At 36.7% G+C, this 20,757-nt stretch overlaps 1 protein-coding gene across 9 annotated transcripts in view; it reads right to left on the reverse strand.

Annotated features, from left to right (window-relative positions):
* The window catches only part of NAALADL2 (N-acetylated alpha-linked acidic dipeptidase like 2), a 1,340,454-nt gene extending 1,320,950 nt beyond the window's left edge, over positions 1–19,504 (reverse strand). For 5 of the 9 annotated variants that reach the window (XM_023260390.2, XM_023260391.2, XM_045036390.1 and 2 more), the window contains exon 1: positions 19,374–19,504. The gene's annotated coding sequence lies outside the window, so the exon portion shown is untranslated. Of the gene's footprint in view, positions 1–14,584; positions 14,873–18,947; positions 19,076–19,373 lie in introns of those variants that run through there. The other 4 variants (XM_045036391.1, XM_045036394.1, XM_045036395.1 and 1 more) reach the window with 2 other exon arrangements.
* Positions 19,505–20,757: the final 1,253 nt, after the last annotated feature.

Below are 20,757 nucleotides of genomic sequence, written 5' to 3' on the forward strand. Positions count from 1 at the left end.
TTCTAACTCTAATATGAACTGGGTTATTTTAGCTATCTTCACTGTGTGTTAATACCAGTTCTAAATGGGGCCTTTTGCCTTTTATTACTTTCACTTTAAGAATATACTGCTGGAGCTGCTATCTCTTAACTCAGAGATGCTTGTACTAACACCTTTTTACCAACACTGACTTAATTCTCTAAATTACCTCGGCTAGTCAATTTTGAATCCAGATTTATTTCTACTTTTCAGAGCACCAGGCATTTTGTACGCAGATACCTACAATATTGAAGATTTTTCCATCTCATCTTTAGCAACTCTTCATTAGTTTTCACAATACTTTCATGTTTTTGTTCCTAAAAAATCATTTTTAGAAGTCCATGATATCTTCAATAAATACGTTAAGTATTTTGAGAACTGCTTGATTACTAAATTAACTTAAAAAAATCATAGGGAATTTTATTTCCAATTTCAATACATTTGTGGAAAAAATGGTTATATATTCTGATTTGATTTCCATTTAGAAAGATAGTGGCTGCATTGTTTTATTCGATTATTCATTAAAGCTGTCTTTGCATTGAGTTCTGGAGGATTTTGCAAAAGCCAAGGATACATGCTCTAATAATAACCCAACCTTTATGAAAATAAAAAAGAAATATTTAAGGAGGAAATATTTTAAAACAAAAATCAGGGTTCTTTATGTGTAAGCTAATATTTTTTCTCATGCCTTCTAAGTACAATGGTATTAAACAGAGTATTAAAATTAGAGATATTTTTGCAATAAAAACCTGATAAAGAACAAATCATATCTCGTTATATGACAAAATCTTAAAATAATCTAAGTATTCCACTTAAAATATACAATAAAATATACAATTTATTATTACCACCGCAAATTATTCTTTTAACAAGATGTGAAATTCATAGCATATAATGCCAGATAAGCTATTTATTCTAATTTTGCCATATAGATATTAGAAGACCAAGAAACTCACACATGCACACATATGTACAAAACAGTACGGTCTTAGAAGTTCTGCAAAATATATATAAGAACTGTAGTACAGCAGGCCGATATTATCAAAGAGCATCTTGTTTAACAAAAATCTAGACCTTGGTTTATTATTATTTTTTGTGACTACTTCCAGAAACAATTTCAACATTTAATCAAATTTCATTTCACAAGCTTATTTTTTAAATAAATTACAATCAAGTCTGAGGAAAGGAATGTTGAGGAAAGTTTCCCAAGGAAACTTACATTATTTTGAATAGAAATGCACTTTTGCATAGAGTGGTAGTATTTTTTTTTCAAATATGAATGAAAAGATCTTAAACTAGGGAAAAAGCCACACAGCCTTATCAAGGAATCTAAAGACCAAACATTTTGTTCAATAATCTTGTCCATAACACTATCTATCTCTTCCTACAAAATGACAAATTTTATTGAAAAGAATATAACTATTAAACTCAGATATGCCCCTTACAGCCAACAGAATATTTATAATATAGTACTGACAAACTGTTGTTGTACTCTTGAAATCAATAAAAAGTAAATTATACATAAAAAATCAATACTTAATTCATGCAGCCATCAGTATTAATATTGGTGTAAAACACTTCATTTTACATACAACTGAGGTAAAATGCTTCATACTAGAAAAAAATTTAAACTGTACGGTGAATAAGTAGTACTTCATTCCTTATATTCTATTAAGCATCTTTGTATACATTCTCTCAAAGTATATTTATAGCTCTCACACTGCATAAGGACCTCCTATTAAGGTTCATGGTACCTTAAAGGAGCATATATAACTTTACTTACAAACAATCACAATCCATCAATCACAGCTAAACTGAAGCTGTCATACCAGTAGCAAAAAACAGGGAGTTTTTCAGATTATAAAGAACAGGGAGGAAAAAATCCCAGGAATTAGCTAGCATGTAACTGGGGGGGAATGAAAGAAGGAAAGAAATATCTAATCTTAAGAAGAGTTTTATCAATAAGCTTACCCAATTCAAGATGAAAGCCTCAAAAAAAAAAAAACTTGCATTAATTTAAAGATTTAATATTTATACAAACAACTCAAATGTCGAACAACAGAGATATAGATTTACTATGGCCAAGCCAGATAATGTATCATCGGGTAATCAATAATTATATTTATAAGGTTTAAAATAATATTTGGAATACTATGGCTATATAATATAATCTCTAATATTATAATGTACTTCCTCTATATAATATATATTGTGTTGAAAAAGCAAAATGTTAAAAAATTTCTGATATGATCTCAAAAATGTAAAGAAAAAATAAAATAGAAAAAAAATCAGAAGAAAAAAATGCTGAGATTTTTAGGAAAGTATCTCTGGGTAGTAACTAACAGGTGATTTTTTTTCTATATATATATATATATATATATATATATATATTTCCAGGCTTTCAGAATTTTCTACAATAACTCTGTATTATTTTCATCATTAGAAATCATTAGAAAAAATATTTATATACATAGAATTTTTGTTTTCAAAAACAGTCTCTGAAAGTCAATTTGAAATCAATGTAATAAATCAGAGAAACACTCTGTTTTTAAACAGTTTTATAGTTGACCCTTGAACAACATGAAGGAGTTAGAGGTACTGACCCCTGCATGGCCGAATATCTTGAAAATCTACATATAACCTTTGACTCTCCAAAAACAACTACTAAAACAACTACTACTGTTGACCAGAAGCCTAACCTATACCATAAAACCGTTGAATAACACATATTTGTATGTTATATGTATGTTATATGTATTATATACTATATTCTTAAAATAAAGATAGCTAAAGAAAAAAATGTCATTAATAATGAGAAAATACATTCACTGTACTATTAAAAAAATATATGTGCATAAATGGACCTGTGCAATTCAAACCCATGTTGTCCAGAGTCAACTGTACTTTGCTTTCAGAAAATTACACAATAAGTAAACAAGTCTTAAATATATTATCTAGATCACTGAGATCGTTCTATTCAAACTTCAAGCAGGAATAAATACTAAATGTTTCCATTTATCTCACAGTTTTTATACATGAACATAAAAGCTAACCAAACACACTGATCTTTGAATTCTTTCTCTTCTTGATCCAAGAAGAAAACAGAGTTAGGGCTTATATGATACAAAAAAGGGAAAAAAAAAAACCAGAAATAGTTCTGAGTATGCTTTATTCTATATGTTGATTCCAGATGACATGACTCTTAATATACTCTAATATATCCCTTTACCTATTGGGGATTATTTATAGTTGTTATTGGTGGAGGAGAAGGATTGTTTGGTGTTTTTTGTGGGTTGTTGGTTTTTTTGTTTGGTTGGGGTATTTTTTTGCTTTTTCATTTTGCTTTAGCAGCATGCATTTATGTTCCTATAAGAGATCTCTGTAAAGCAGTTTGCATTTTTAATCTTAGTAATGTTGTCAGTGTCCCATTAACATGTTAAGGCAACTTTCCAAAAAAATTAAGTAATTTTTCACATCACTTCATAATTACAGAGCACGTACAATGTAACATGCAGGTGGGTTTTGAAAACATGAACAAAAGGCAAGATTGCTGTCATTAGGAAGTCTAATGCCACTTTGTAAAGCTTCAGTTGAATATCATTTCAAAGACTGTATCTAAGTGAAGAAACTATCTTTGAAGCTTACAATGGTACACTTCATTTGAGGATCCTACAGTGTTTTAAAAGTCAGCATTTTTAATTCCCATTTTGAGGGTGAAGCACTCAGTGATTCTATAACTGGGCTAGCATTACAGAATGAATCCAGCAGACACCAAGAATTCCAAATAAGCATTCTTCCAATTCACTATCCGCTACATGTTCTTCGCATGCAAACCTCATTTAACACTGACACTGAGAAAGCCAACTAAAGAAATAGCCTTCATTTTCATTTTCCCCTCTTCCCCCACTATCCTCAAACTTGACCTATCACCCATTTTAAAACACACTGGTCTCTTAGCATCTCTCCCATCATAGGTATCCATCCTTCATATCATCCAGTTCTCACCTGGGCCTTTTCTCCCCAAACAGTACTACAGATTCTGGATGAGTGTCTCCTATATCTTTTGGGCTTCATGGACCCATAAAGTATTTTGTTTTGTTTTGTTTTGTTAATTTTTTTTAATGTTTTTATTTATTTTTGAGACAGAGAGCACGAGCAGGGGAGAGGCAGAGAGAGAGGGAGACACAGAATCTGAAGCAGGCTCCAGGCTCCGAGCTGTCAGCACAGAGCCCGATGTGGGGCTCAAACTCACAGACTGTGAGATCATGACCTGAGCCGAAGTCGGACGCTCAGCTGACTGAGCCACCCAGGCGCCCCCCCCCATAAAGTTTTTTAAAAAGCCAAACAAAATAATATGAGAGTATTAATACAGAGTTACCAACTTCTTATTTTGTCAATATTATTACTCCTAAGAGCAGGATACAGTTACAAAATAAAAAAACGGTGGAAAAACTTACTGCATAATTCTTATATAATTTCTCATTTTGTCAAAGAACAGTGGGAATTCCCTAAAAACCTTAGGAACCATTTCTCTGGACTATCCACCTTCCCTCCAACCCCTGCCCCACTCTCTTTCCCCTTCCCTCAGGTTTCCCTCTGCCCTGGAAGAATGCTGACTTGTTACTCTGATCTTTAGAGTCCCCAAAAACATAACAGAGACTTGAGAAGATATATTAACTAAATTAGGATCAATCTTGAGTAGCTCAGTAGCTCTACAAGAATAATGCAAAATAATGAATAAAAGTACATTGAGTGTATCTGCACATTTGAATGAAAAAAATGGGAAGGCCATTACTTATAAAAAGGTTTTTTTTAATTTTTTTTAAACACTAATACATGGATTTGGACAGCAGCAGAGACCTGGACTGTAAGCCAGAACACCAATTTCTAGTCCCAACTTGGTCTCATTTGAATCAAACTTGTGTGAGTCTGAGCAGATCATTTAATACGTCTTTATAAAATGAAAAGGGCTAAACTAGAAGATCACTTACAGTAACTTATACTCTAACAATATAAGTATAATCTTCTCTAGAGAATAAAACAAATATAAAACTAGTATTGGTTTTTTTTAAGTAGGTTCCATGCTGGGCAAAGAGTCCAACCTGGGAACTGGAACTCATGACCCCGAAATCAAGAGTCAGACCCTTAACTGAGCCAGCCAGGCGCCCCAAGTGTTGATTTTTATCTCCCAACATTTGTGTTTATTAGTCTCATATAATTATGTATTTCAAAGAAGGATGTAATGTGGTTTTTAATGAATGATACATAAAATAAGGCTGTTATAACAAAAGTTGATGTTCTAAAAATATACTTTTTTCAAGTTTACCAATCTCAATTTCCACATTCACATGTTCAATATCAACAGAAGAAACAAAAAGTGGCTGAAAACAGACTAAGCACAATAAACTTTTAAAAAAGAAAATCCTAAAAATGTTATAAGTACTGCTATCTAATAATATCAACATCAAACCATCATCTCTCCAAACTATGTAATAAAATCAGTATTTCAGATAAAACCATAGTTTTGTGAATTTTAAAAAAATAACAAGACGAAACACTATTTTACCTTTTAGAAATCATTTTCTCACTCCTCCAATTACAACACAAGCTCTGTGAAGGGCAAATCAGAATATTCTTCTTCGTTTTTCTCAGCAAAGAATAGCTCTCGATGTTTACTGAGCTTAGCTGAACTGAACTAATTCTAGGTGCAAATGGTTTTCACTTCTGTATTATCATTATAAAAATCCATGATTTCCTAGACCTGTTCATAAACCATGTTTCAGGTCATATATCCCAGGATTCATTTTGGGAAAAAAAAATGGCCAAAATGATTTAACCTTTCCATATCTCTACTTTTCCCCATGACTCCCTACTTTGTAGTATAACTTGGTGACAGTAAGTGTCCCAAAAGGTGAACATGGGCTCAGGAGATGGCATTCCTGACACCCACATGTGACCCATTTACCATTTCAACTCCAACTCTGTTATTGACTCTCACTCATTCCTGTTAGCTCTACCTTGAACATCTTTTATACTCTCAAGCTTCCTGCTTCTTAATCACAAAGTTCTTATATTCTAAATGTCTTTGAGAACTACTTAGAAACAGACTTCCCTTGTATGACGCTAGGATTTTTCATCTTTCTCATTCCTGCCCTCTCATTCCTGCTTTCCCACTCACCCATCCCTCCAACACACATACACACACACACACACACACACACACACACGCACGCACATGCACGCACATGCACACACACATACGCACGCACACACACACGTGTGTTATTCTCCTTTGTAAGCTTGCCAAGGGGCAAAACCTGGTCCTATTGGCTATTCTCAGACACCTTCCTGCAAAGGAAACTTTCATTTCCTATCAATAAATCTATCTTTTCCTTTCAATATACCAACTTTGCTTACGCAGCAAAAGGCAGTGAAATAACAAGATGAAGTTGTATTTTCAACCACCAACCCTATCTGATGTTAGCCTTAGGGATCCTCTGTGTGCTTGGCAAGGCTAAGTACAGAGTACACGCACGAGATTATAATCTACTTGTGGAAGTACAGTATCTTCACATAGGGAGTAGGGGGGGGCAGAATGCAGTAGAAGCTCTGGTTTGGCCTGCTATGTGTGCTATAGCACATTATAGAGCACTTAGCTTTTGTTATGAAGATAAACTCATTTAATAAGTTTAGTAAGCACACTCTGTGCACTGTAATAAGGAGGCAAAGATTAAAAGACATCATTTCTGCCCATGTGGTACATAGAACATCAGGGTAAAAGGAAGATTCACTAAAAACTGTTTTAATAAAGGCAGCCATATATACAAAAGGTCATAGGACCACAGTGGAGGGAACGTGACTGGCTCTGGGGATGGAGGTACAGCCATTTCCCAAAAGATATTTCAACTGGCTATTGCTGGATTTATAGGCATCTGTCATTTAGAGAAAGGAGAAAAGCATTCCAGTCAAAATATCCACACAAAACACAAGTGGGCACAAAACAATGCTAACACATCCCCTAAATTCACTGGACACACCCCTTCCTTCAACATCTTCAGGCCAGAATGCCCCGTTTTCCCCACACATGTGTAAGAATGGGGTGGGGGTGGAGGAATTAAAATCGAAAACTATGTTTAGGATAAGAGACAGGGGATGAAAGTGGAATCTATAATGGAGGCCAGATTACAATGGGCTTTGTTCCTTGGGCTTACTTTCATCCAAGGGCAGTGAAGAGATGTCAGAGACTTTTAACCAGAGGAGCGACAGTATTAGACAACTGGATATCAGACAGCTGTTGACAGAAGGTGACTTGTAGAATCTCCCCAGTCTTTCACCCACAGAAAGCCCCCTCACTAACCTCAATAAAGACTTTTCTTTGAGAAAGAAAGCCCCTTCCTTGGGGCTTGGCAAAGAATACAGAAAACGGTTTCAATCTAGACCATATCTGATCTCACCAGATCCTCTTCCCCAAGACTGCTGGAGGATGAGAAAATGGAGAAAAGGGAAAGAGGAAAAAAGGAGAACAAACATGAAGCATTAGGTACCAGGCAAGGTACTAGGTGCTTCACATACATTATTATCAGATTTAATTCAAAAAAACCTTCTGAGGTAGATAAAATCATTCCCATTTTAGAGAAGCCAACCAAGTTGCCAAGTATCACAGAGTAGTAGAATATGGAGGTGGAAAATAGGAATTAAACCCAAACTCAACTAACTCCAAAGATATTCATGTATGTAAGGATAATGTAGTTTTCCCCCCATGCCATCTTTATTTTTACAATGAACATTGTCCAGTGGACTATTAGTATCACTTTATAAATAAAGAAATTAAAATTCTGAAAGGTGGTCATACATATAATAAGTGGGTTGAGGAGGAGATGAGGTATAAGAGAAAGACAAGGCAGATGTCCTAGAAGGGTGCATTAACTGCATAAAAAAGCGAGCTACTGAAATACAGGTACCAAACTGACAAGACTCTTCCTCCCTTATCCTTAGCACTGCACTAATGAACAATGTTTTATTGGTTTCAATGCTATTTTTGTTTCTATATTAAAGTGAAGGAATAGTTATGCAGATAAAATATGTATTGTAAAAATGGGTAAAGATTTATTTTTTGCTACCCCCCAAAAATATGTAAACCAAAAGGAAGACATGAGAAACAGCAATTCTTTAATCAGACACAGAGACTAGTATAATGGCAGTCCTTCTTTATCAAACATTAATTTATAGGTTTTGTAACTACTTTGTCCTGAATACATTATGCTTTTTGTATCATAAAAATGCTTAGAGGAGTTCAAATTGGATAAATACTAAGAAAATATCTAGATTATAATACAAACACATCAAGCCTCTATTATGTAGCTTTCTGCTTGCTTTAGAATTGAAATGACTGATATGAAAAATCACACAATTAGATTTTTATATTTGATACTGAACAAAGAACAGCTGCTTTTTTATAGATATATACCAGGCTACAATGAAGTCAAGAGCAATTTTTCCATTCAAGGAAAGAACCGGTGATGATGAGTTACATGAATCTCACCAATGTCACTATCTCTAACATTGACAATAAATTAATCCCTCAGTACTAGCAGAATCCACACCAACATTCCCAAATTGAGGTTGATACAGAGGTTAGAGACAGATGGCAACATACCCTGTCATCCTCGGTAAAGATAAAAACCAAGCCACCTTTTCTTTCCATACATACATAGTATCAGGGGTTTTTTTACTAACTTAAGAAATTTTCAACATTTAATAACGAATAAAATAGGTTTTTCTTTTTTCATTCTGAGTGAAATTAAAGATTTGAGGGAAAATTACATCATTTCAACTGGTGGAACACAGTAAAATATATTAGAAAGATGACCATGCTCACTGTCTTGCCCTATGTACCCAACTCAAAATTAGTAAAGGAAGTATAAAAATATATATATATGAGTATATATGTTTATTTATGTTTATGTTTTAACATTGGAAAATGGATAAAGAACATAATGAAGATGACAGTAACCTGAACTATTGTTTAAATATCACTACAATAACAATATTATGACATACATTCAGATACCAGAGCAAAAACAGAGAAGAGAAACAGGAATTCTTTTCATTATTCTGATAAAAAGAATGGGGAAGAACTAATGAAAAAGCAGCTACTACTATGACAGTACAAAATTTCAATAGTATCTCCAAAACTCCAAAAAGTTTCTAATTTACTATCTGAAACCAGACAGAAGATAGCTTGTTTCATATACTGAAAAGCACAAACTGTCAAAAAAATGAAGCTAAAAATATTTTTAAAGTTATTAAGATATATGTAAACTGTACTTCAACAGTACATTTATATCATTCATATAATAATATGTGACACTAAAATCCCAGATCATGACTTCCTGGAAATACTTCTGAAGAATTTGTGAGACCCTAGTGATAGAGTAATTATCCTCACAGAATGTTGGTTAAACAAAGTAAGTGAATAACTTGATATGGTAGTTGTAAACATTAACACCTGTAAAAATCAAATGTGGCACAATGTCACTTAATAGTGCTTTTGATAATGCTAAAATGTTATTTTCCTCCAACTCTGGGTTCCACAGGAAAATACAAGGCTGGTTCGGTACTTAAGACCTTCAATAAGACCCTGTTTCTATGTATTCCCCTATTTTCACTTTTAAGTTTTGTCTGGGCAATTCCAGTACACAAATAAGGATTTGTCATAAAGATAGGCAGGCATCACAGGGTATCACCTCATCCCCATCTTCAGGCATATGAATGTCTAGCCTTCCAAAACACAAGTTTTAGAAGACAAACTTGAGATTGAGCCTTAAAAAACTTTCAGAAATGATTTTATCTCTATCTTTGTGACTATTTTAGCTATTTAAAGCTCTCCTGAAGCATGATAATATTTCATCTTTCTCTTACATGGCCCCAAATATGAAATGATCTACCATGTACATAAAAATATCTTAAAAATTAGAAAGAAAGAAGTAATTCCTTAACTAAGTAAAATATCTCTGATTCTTTTAGTATCTATTTTTGCAGCATGCTCTAAGAGGGATCTTTGTGGTGATGGAATAATTTGATTATGGTGGTAAACTGCATGAATCTACACTTGAGATAAAATGACATAAAATTATACACACATATTGGGGCACCTGGGTAGTTCAGTCAATTGAGCATCCAACTCTTGATTTTGGCTCAGTCATGATCTAAGGGTTGTGAGATCAACCCCTGCACCAGATTCCATGAGTGTGGAGCCTGCTTAAGATTTTCTCTCCCTCTCCCCCTGCCTCTCTCCCCTGCTCACTTGCTCACTCTCTCTTCAAACAAGCAAACAAATAAATACAATTTTTAAAAAACTAGACACATGTTTTACCAAAATCTATTTCCTGGTTTTAACTGTACTCGTTTTAATACATGTAAGATGTTATCAATAGGGGAAACCATGAAGAGAACACAGGACCACTCTGTACTATCTTTGCATGTTCCTATTTATCTACAGTTTAATGGATCTCACAGAAATCATAAGATCTCACTGCCAGGAGTATAGGAGAAAAGTAGAAAGAGTAAGAAGGAACATTATTCCTGCAAATCTAAGATATCAATGTGGGTAAACACCAGGAAAGCAAATAACAAAAGCAGGTATATAATGGCAATAATCTGAATATTTGACAGTATATAATAAGCTTAATGGGACTAAGCATGATGTGAATATAACAACCAAATTATCTATCTGTATGTCAACCTATATCCTTTTCTGGGGTCTGAAAATATATCCTACAGACCTACTATAAACAAGAAATTCTTGGGGCGCCTGGGTGGCGCAGTCGGTTAAGCATCCGACTTCAGCCAGGTCACGATCTCGCGGTCCGTGAGTTCGAGCCCCGCGTCAGGCTCTGGGCTGATGGCTCAGAGCCTGGAGCCTGTTTCCGATTCTGTGTCTCCCTCTCTCTCTGCCCCTCCCCCGTTCATGCTCTGTCTCTCTCTGTCCCAAAATAAATATAAAAAAAAGTTGAAAAAAAAAAGAAATTCTTTCAAAATCTTGAATTTTATTTTAAAATGCATGTATTTTACACTGATGTCATTTTCACATTCATTTATGTTTTTAAACATTTAATTTACCAGTTAAATTATTTACCAGAATTATTTTTTTACCAGAAAATTAATAAAGGGAAACTTGATTTCAAATGGAGTCAGGGAGCCCTGAAGAGAAAGCTCTCATGCAAATCTTGCCATCAAAGCTTACTTCACATTCCTGGGCAGAAAGAAGTTCACTTTACTACCCCAGCAGGAAGAAAGAAGATTTCCACCTTGCCCAGCAACAGCCTAGCCAACGACAACCTGCCACAACTCAGCCAATGAGAAAACAATCAGCACCCTGAACTCTCACTTTCCTCCAACAGACTTTTGTTCAAAGCATTCCCTCCCCAACGTCCTCCATTTTCTCTGTCAAGTAACTATGGTTTGTCTATGGTTTGCCATCGCTTGTATGTCCCAAATTGTAATTCCTCTGTTATTCCCAAATAAATTCATTTTGCTGATAAAATAACTGGCTATTTTATTTTTAAGGTTAACACCACTTTCCCCAAAAAATAAAAAAAAAAACGTTAGTAAATCTGGCATTCACAGAAGATGGACAAGTTTATCTGTAGCTTGGAACCCTCCAACATAACTCAGAGTACCCCAATTGGAGAATCATCATTTTATTTTCCACTTACAAGGTGGTGATTCACAAATTGTTTTGCTGGCCTATTCTGAAATAGCCATTAGATCCTTGTTGACTAAGCTAACTTCAGGAAAATTCTTAGAAGAGGAATAACTGCTAGCAATCTATCATTTCAGCTATGACTTCCAAAAGGCCTTATCCTAGGAACCATGTACCTGCCTCCTGTACACAGAGCCTCCCCAAGGAAACATCATCTATACACCGTCTCACTTCAACAAGAAGGAGTAAAGCCTGAGGCATTTTCACAAACATATGTAAGAGTAGGCTTCCTGCATAAGTAGCTTAAAAATACCTGGTTCTTATTTTAAAGTTTTCTGGGAATTTAGCAAAATTAAATTTAGAGAAAAGGTCCAAACTACAAGGCTCATTTAGTCGTTCCCAATCAGATTCACATCACTTGAGAAGGTCAGATAAAGGAAGCTTTTATCACCTCAACGTAATTAAAAATCTCAAGCTGACTTCTATGACCAGCATTTCAAAAAAGTGATACAATGCACCAGAAGGTATTTACTTTGGTTTGAACACACTCTAAGAGTTCTGAAGTCTAGCAGGAAATAATGTTTCTGGTTTGGTAAAACAAACAAACAAAAACTGAATGGTCCCCTCTGGGAGCTAAGCTATAAGTGCTTCTTAAAACCAGGAGATACCCAAAAAGTTGTTAAATCACTGAGTAATGTGTTAAATTGAAAATTAAAACAAAACAAACAAAAAAAGAAACTACTACTTACATACAGAGTATGATCTGTTTAAAAGTGTTTCTACTGTGTTCTTTCTCCAGTTTCTAATTGTAAAAAAATAAACAGATCCAAAGTACATTTAAGAATGCATTATTTGAGGTTATTTTATCACCAATGATAACTGAACGCAATGCACAGGAATAAGACAGCACAGCTCATACAGAGTTATAAATTTACCAATAAATAAGGCTGGACCAATGTAATAAATAAAGTCCTAAAACTGAAGAAGTTAATGAATAATTTTATATACTAACGTTGTAAAAAAGCAAAAAGCCATCTCTAATGTAGAAAACATTCATCGATGGTACTATATACAATGGAAAAGTCAAAAGTATAGACTTTTCATTATCTGTTTTTAAAGGACTCATAGCTCTTCTAAAATTTTTCACAACTGAACATCTAAAAATAAAATATCCATAATATATTCCTAAACAAACCACACTGTGGTAATTAATACTGAGAGCATAAATTCCATTATTAAAACTTAACTATTTATACTTTGAAACCACACTTACAAACAAATAGGGAAAATCATGCTGAACTCAAAATACTAGGTTTCTATGAAGACAAATCACCTTTCTTATCTGAACCGCTCAGATCAAAATGTCAAAACAATTAAATTACAATTTTGTCTGACATCCAATATCCTATGCAACAGTGCAAAACAGACAAGCCTGATTTCAAGCATACCGTTTGCTTTTAAATGGCAAACAAATTGAGCAATGAATCAAATTTTGCAAAAGAAAACATGAGACAATATGCCAGATCACAGAGGTCAAGGAATTCATCAAGACTCACTTTCTATGTAACTATATGCTTTTGGCTCAGGGGGAGAAATTATCCATTCCTTCATACAAATACAAAAATAGACAAACATAGGACAGATACTTATCTGCCTATATACCAAATATGACTGTAAATCACATTTTTAAAACTCACATTGATTTTTTAGCTATATGTGCATACTTATATTTATGTATATTCATATCTGTATACATGTTTACACATGTGAGACCTTAAATTTTTGGCTTAACAAACCTAGTTCTTCCATGTTGCTATCTTATCTATTTCTCTAAATGTACCATGTAAAAAAATTATACCATCTTATTTTTTCAGCTGTAAAAAGGACTAAAATGATCTTGAGCTACCTGTTCATTTTTCAGTAAAACAAAACAAAACAAAACCTGAAGGCCAAAGAAGACATGGACACAAAAGCTATCCAGGGTAAAAAATAATTAGATAATTTTTTGCCCAAACAATCATGTTATATACTAAAGGCACAGACTCCTAAAAACTGATTAGGTACTGTCAGATGAAACAATAATGGGCTCCTATTGTTATATTTTATATTTACTTACTTTTTAAAGGAAAGTGTTCTTTCAAAAATTCACTAAGCCCTCATGAGAAAATAAAATAATGACATACTAGAATATTCTACCCAGGCATATTTAGATTTCATACCTGTTCAACTGTAATGTATATTCAGGATTAGTCAGCATCTTAAAGACTTTACATATAATCACAATATAGGACTACCTAAGTACAAATCATTGATTTATCAATTAATTTTCATTCTCTGGCTAAAATTCTTTTCATATATATTTTTCCTATGTATCTAAAAAGAATGCAGCATTATAGCTTAGGATAAGGATGCTGTAACAGAACTGCTTGTTCCACTACTTACTACTATGTAATCTTGGGTAAGTTACTTACCCATCCATGCTTCAGTTTCATTTTTGAACTAATAAGACCTGTCTAATGGGGTTTTGGTGAAAATTAAATGTGTTAGTACATACAAACCAAAACAACAGTGCTAGCTCTTAGCAAATGCTTAAAAAAATATTAGCAATTATTGCTAATTTCTGGTGGCCTAATAGATTAACTAACATATTGGAGCCAAAGGAATCTCAGGGACCACGTAGAATAGAGTTTGGCAAACATTATGTAAAGGACCAGAATAAATATTTTAGCCTTCTCCAGCTACACCATCTCTGTCTCAACTACCCAACACTACAGTCTACGACAAATGCAGATACTATGATCTATAATAAATACAGACAATAAACTGATGGATATAGTTATGTTCCAAAAAAACTTTACTTACAAAAACAGGTGACAGACCAGAGTTTACACTCCCCTGATATAGACACATTCTACAAAAAGTGAAGAATAGAGAGATCAAATGAGTAACAGAAATTTGCCCAGCAAGTCATTGGCAGGTACAGAACTAGAACCAACTAAAATTCAGTTCAACTGTCTTTTTACCTATCATATAGGAGAGGCTCCATGAAGTCTTCCTATTATCTACAAACAGAAGCAATCTCTCCATTTTCTACCCTCCCACAACAAGATCAACAGAAAATTGACAGATTTTAATTTGTTTTAAAGCTTATTCATTTCTCAGAGACAGAGCATGAGTGGGGGAGGGGCAGAGAGAGAGGGAGACACAGAATCTGAAACAGGCTCAGGCTTTGAGCTGTCAGCACAGAGCCCGATGCGGGGCTTGAACTCATGGACCGAGATCATGACCCGAGCCGAAGTCTGACACTTAACCGACTGAGCCACCCAGGCGCCCCAGAAAATTGACAGATTTTAAAGGGTGATAAATTCACTGGGGTTCATTATACTATTCTCCCTACTTTTGAGTGTCTGATAATTTCCATAATAAAATTTTTTTAAACTTCAAACATTTAGCAAGTCTCTCAGAATATTAGTGTACATTCTTTTGTTTTTGTCTCTAGTAGATATGAAGGCAGGTATTATGTCATTTGCATCTTGGTATCACTGTCTCCTGCCTCATACAGAATCCTATTTTATAATTAGAATTCAATAAACAAATGGTCCCTAAATAACTAAAGGAGAGTCATCTCAAACAGATACTATTTCCAATTCCAACAATCCTCTCCAACTTGTCAAACTGCTCAATATCCATAAGCATTTGTCGTCAACATGCTATCTTTCCCTATACCCAATTGTTGCCAATCCAGTCTCATTTATATCATTTTCTTTTTTTTTTCTTTTTTTTTTTTAACATTTATTTATTTTTGAGAGATAGTGTGAGCAGGGGAAGTGCAGAGAGAGAGGTAGACACTGAATCTGAAGCAGGCTCCAGGCTCTGAGCTGTCAGCACAGAGAGATCATGACCTGAGCTGAAGTCGGATGCTTAACCGACTAGGCCACCCAGGCGCCCCTCATTTATATCATTTCAAAATCTAACCTGAAGTCTACTTCTAGCTAACATCTCTTTCTAGGTCTGATACCACCTATCCATAAGTGGATTCACCACCAGCAACAACACTGCTCTCCATCAGATTCCATTTGGTACTCAAAAACTAAACCATCTGTTTGATGTGATGATAATATTCTTAGAACTTTACTGTAGTTATCTAATAGCACTAGAGCTAAAATTCAATGTTTTTACCTTCCTCATCGTAGCCTTTCCCAGATTTCATGATATGATCTTGCTTACCTTATTTCTTCTTTCACGTGTAGCTAAATTTTATTCTAGAATCTCAACTTTCTTTCCAAGTCTTCTCCCGAGCAGAACCCAGGCTGAAATTCCCTCTTGTTTCCTCAACAAACACGTATTTCTTTGCTTCAAGAAATTTTCACAATCTCAAAGTATGTGCTCATCAAATATACCATGGACCAAGAGGAAAAAAGATAATATTTCCTACAAATTTCTAATGTACCACAACTGCCACTCACCACAATGACAAAAGAGAAGAGATCCAAAGAGGACATCCACACACATTCCCACCTGCATCTGTGTCCACAGTTCTCCCTCACTTACTACTATAGATAAATAGTCCATCCTACAAATAGATAACCTCTCGACTGTTGCATCCTCTCCAACATAAGAACAATCCCTCTCTCTCCTTGCATCATCAATTTCCCAGGTCTTTGGGCTCTTTCTCATTAGCATAACAACATACCATTGTTTCACACATCATTAAAACTCTTTTTATATCATATAGCCCTCCAACAAATCCTCCATTTCTCTCCCTATCTTTTCAATAAAAATCTTCAAAGATTTTTGATGCATACCATCATGCTCTTCAATTTTCTCTTCTCTATCACGTTCCAAACTAGCTTTCACCATCCACCACTCCATGGAAAGTATCATCAAGTCACCAATGATTTCCTTTGCTCAGTCAATTGTCAATCTTCATCTTTAAAACAGGTGACCAGTCCCCTCCCTAATTCTTCAAACACTTCCTTCATTTGGCTTCCAGGAGCCCACACTCTCCAGCTCTTCTATTACCAAGTATGCAGCTAGTTTTTAGAATCCTTTGATCATTCCTTCTCAACTCATAATGTGTGAGTGCCCCAATGCTGTCCTTGGTCCTCCTCAGTTTTCTAAGCCCACACATTTTTTTATGAATTTATCCAATCTCTTCACTTTTAAAATCAGTTATATGCTGAAGAATCATAAATTATCATTAGCCTGGCCTTCAGACTGCCTGCTTGACATCCCCACTTGGATATTTAACATGCATCCAACCCTTAACACGTTCAAACCCAAATTCTTAATCCTCACCATATCGTTCTCCTGCTCTATTCCCATCTCAGTAAATGGAAATTCTATATTTTCAGTTGCTTAGGCAATTAAGTTCTCCTAAATTTCTTTTGCTTTCACACTCCATACCCAATCTGTCAGCAAATCCTGTGGATTGTACCATCAAAATACATCCAGAATCTGAACTTTTCACCACCTCCACTGTTACCATCCTGGTCTAACCTACTATCATCTGTCACATGGATTATTATAATAGCCTAACTGCACCCCGCCCCCCCGCTTCTGCCCTTGCCTTCCTTCAATCTGTTCTCATTATGCCACAGTAATGGTGTTAAATAGTTGTTAGTTCTGATGAAAACACTCCAAAGGCTTCCCATATCATTTCAAGTAAAATCTAGAGTCATTACAATAGCTTACTAGACCATTAGTACAATCTAGTCTCTCTTTCATTTAAGACCATATAGCCTATTTCCCTCCTTCCTCCACTCTACTGAACCCACACTGGCTTCTTTGTGGATCTCTGAACACACCATTTTGTTCTGTAGACCTAGAAAGCTCTTGCCCCAAATATCACATGGCTGACTCCTCCAACTACTCTAAGTCTAATGAAAGGTCACCTTCTCTGAAGGTCTTCCCTTACAATCCTTTTTTAAACTACTAAACACACACACACACACACACACACACACACACACACACACACACACACACCCTTTCCCCAAGGCACTTAACTATAGTACCATCACATATTTTTCTATGTATTGGATATACGGTCTCCCTCCACTAGAATGTATATTCCAAGAAGGCAGTGCTTTATTGCAGCGCCAAAAACAATGCTTGGCACACATCGGGCACTCGATAAATATTTGTTGACTAAATGAATAAGTATTCGTGTCTCTACGTAAATCTGATACTGCTTTTGTAAGCAAGTAACAAATTGATCATTTCATCCTTGTTAGTCCTATAATAAAAGTCCATAATACTCTTTGTATGGTACCAGGAATATATTAGATCACTCTTGTGAAGAGGAGTTACTTTCTTATTTCTCAGAAGTCTTGAAATCAGAGATTACTGCCAATTGAAACTACTGTTAAAGATATCCTCTTCCTATTGAGAATTCTTAAGGGATTTTAAAGAACTGGGGAAAATCCCACTCCAACATAAAACCCAATCCTTTCCTTAATCCTTTTTGACCATTCACCCAGAGCACTTTGTATCACTTTTGCAGTGTTCACCATGGTCCCTTCTCCTGGATATGGAGTCTCTGCAGGACAAGAACTGAATCTTGTTTCTCTCTTAACCCGTCATCCAGTATCCATGACCGGCATTCAAAGAACTGTTACTGGATTGAACTTTGTGTGAATACCACAGAAACCTGTGCCATAACTGCTTATAGTTGTCAAGATGCAGTCCATCAACAAGTAGCGCCGCTATCTAGGTTTCTACGGTCGGTTTCTAACAAACCCACGTCTTCTGTTATGTCCACGTGAGGCAGTAGGACATTCACGCGCAGGTCCAGGATCTATTACTCCTCTCAGGATGCACAAGTCACAGGAAGCAAAGGGAGGATAGAAAAGTAAATGATACTGTACGTGTGCCTGTTATTCTAACAGTGAGGAACAAAAGAACACGGACACCAAAAGATGAGACACCCAACAAACGGGGTGATGGAAGGGGGAAAAGTACAGAATTCGGAAAACGAAGGGGTCAGGGGGGCTAGAGGATGGAGCTACGCAAGAAGGAGACCACAGGGCAAACGTGTACTAAGGCTGACGCTAAGGTAGAAGCCAGCGCAGGCGCTAATCACAGGCTGCTCTTTCAACACTTTCTCATAAACTTCCTCGAGAAAGAGGTCCTGCGCGTCCTCCGGAGCGGCATTCCACACGCGGGGCGTCACTCGGGGCGAGCCATCCCCAAAACACCGGTCCGCAGCGCCGCTCGTCTTTACCTGCGTCCCGCTAGGGTGTCGCGTGGGACAGCCCAGCCGGCTTGCGTGCATGTGTGAACGTGTCAGAAAAGGGCACTCGGGAGTTGCTAGGCTCCGCTCGTAGACAATCGGCTTCGAGAGGTGGGCGGGGGCCTCGAGGCGGGGATGGGGGCTCCCTCAGCCAGCGAATGGCGGGGGGACTGGCGGAGCCAGGTGCCCCGCGCGCCGCCCCTCGGGGTTGCCCCCGCCCTGCCGCCGCCCGGGCGCCCCTCCGCCCGGATCCTGACGCCCGGTCGGCGTCCCGGGACCCACGCAGGGGTGCGGCCAGCGCCACAGCCGCGCCAGTCTGGGCGGGAGAAAGGGCCGAAAGGCTCGGCCCAGACCGCGCCGCCTCAGAGCGCCTAGCTGGTTTTGGCAAAACTTTGAAAACAGAAAGACTTCGTTTACCTGAGCGGCGCGGGCGCGGGCTCGTCTGCGGTACGGCTGCCGAGCGCGGGCCGGGTTTTCAGCAGCCGTAAAGCGGGAGGAGAGCGCGCGAGCCGCGGCGCGAGCCCTCGCCCCCGAGCGGCGGCCCCGGCGCCTCCGCCGCGAGCGTCAGCCGCTTGGCAAGGAGCGGGCTGGGCTGAGTCATAATAAAAGACACGTTTGCCGAGCGAAGTGGGAAGAGGGGCCTCGAGGAGCCGTGTTAAATGGCAAGAGGTTCAAAAATAGGAAAGGAATTTTTTTTAAGGGGACAAAACTGAAAAGCTTGTCTCAAGGTGGGACAGATAGGAGCTTCTTTTATAATTTGCAAATAGTTTACAAATACTCTTTGTGTCTAATAAAACTTTTTATTAAAGATTTTTTTTTTCTCTAAGTGCATTACCTGTGGAGTCAGTGAATGGGGTATAACGCTCAGCTTCACTTGCAGCTCTCAGACCTTGTGCAAGTTACTTGAATCCCTTGCCTTTGTTTCTCATCTGTCAAACAGGATAATAAAAGTGCCTCCCTCCGGACAGAAAATGCTTGGAGGGTACTTGGCATAGTGCCTGTACTAAACGTTAATTATTAGGATTTAAAAATAAAGTGGGGTTAAGAGAAGACGAGCCTAGATGAGCAGCTTTACAAGGAAGGATTCAAAAATAAAGCAAGGACTTTTTGCAAGTGGGGTAAATTAGACAAATGCCTCAATGGAAGAAAATAAATTGGTGCCTCTAAAAAAATAAGTGAAGTCAATAGATGTAGCTGAGGTGGAAAAAGGAAAAGAAAAGGAAAAAAGGGGGGGGGGGAGGAAAACTAGGTGCAGTGACCAGACATCTGAAGCTTCATGGGGAATGGAGGAGGAGTATATTTACTTGCTATTTAGAAAATCATGACAAACTCCCTCTGCTGAGGGAGATTTTTAAAAAATATTTAAACAGATAAACAACTGTCTCAAAATGAGCCCCAAATGAGGAGCCTTCGCTCCAATGAATGAGATTTGGCAGTTCTGCAAAATGAGGAAATTCTTCCTTGTGCTGCATCTTAGTGGGTTGAGTCATCAAACCCATAGCAAAACTTAGTGGGCTGGATTCCTGAAAGACATGCCAGATGGATGCATTCTGCTTAGTTTTAATAACTGTATGATGTTCCCTCTGTACTGTCAATTTTGGAAGAAAGGAATCTGAATAAAGATTTGAGAAGAGAACTTGAAAATAAAAGCTAAGCTAGTTATTTATTACATGAGTATCCATCCACAATGAGCATACAGTTAAAGACTGCAAAACAAGTAATCATTTCTCCCAGTTCTGTTCTCCCTTCCCTTTGTTTCTGCTTTTAATGTATTTCTTTTTATCCACTTTTATTATATCAT

This window comes from Felis catus, chromosome C2, assembly GCF_018350175.1.
Source record: "Felis catus isolate Fca126 chromosome C2, F.catus_Fca126_mat1.0, whole genome shotgun sequence".
Classification (NCBI taxonomy): Eukaryota; Metazoa; Chordata; class Mammalia; order Carnivora; family Felidae; genus Felis; species Felis catus.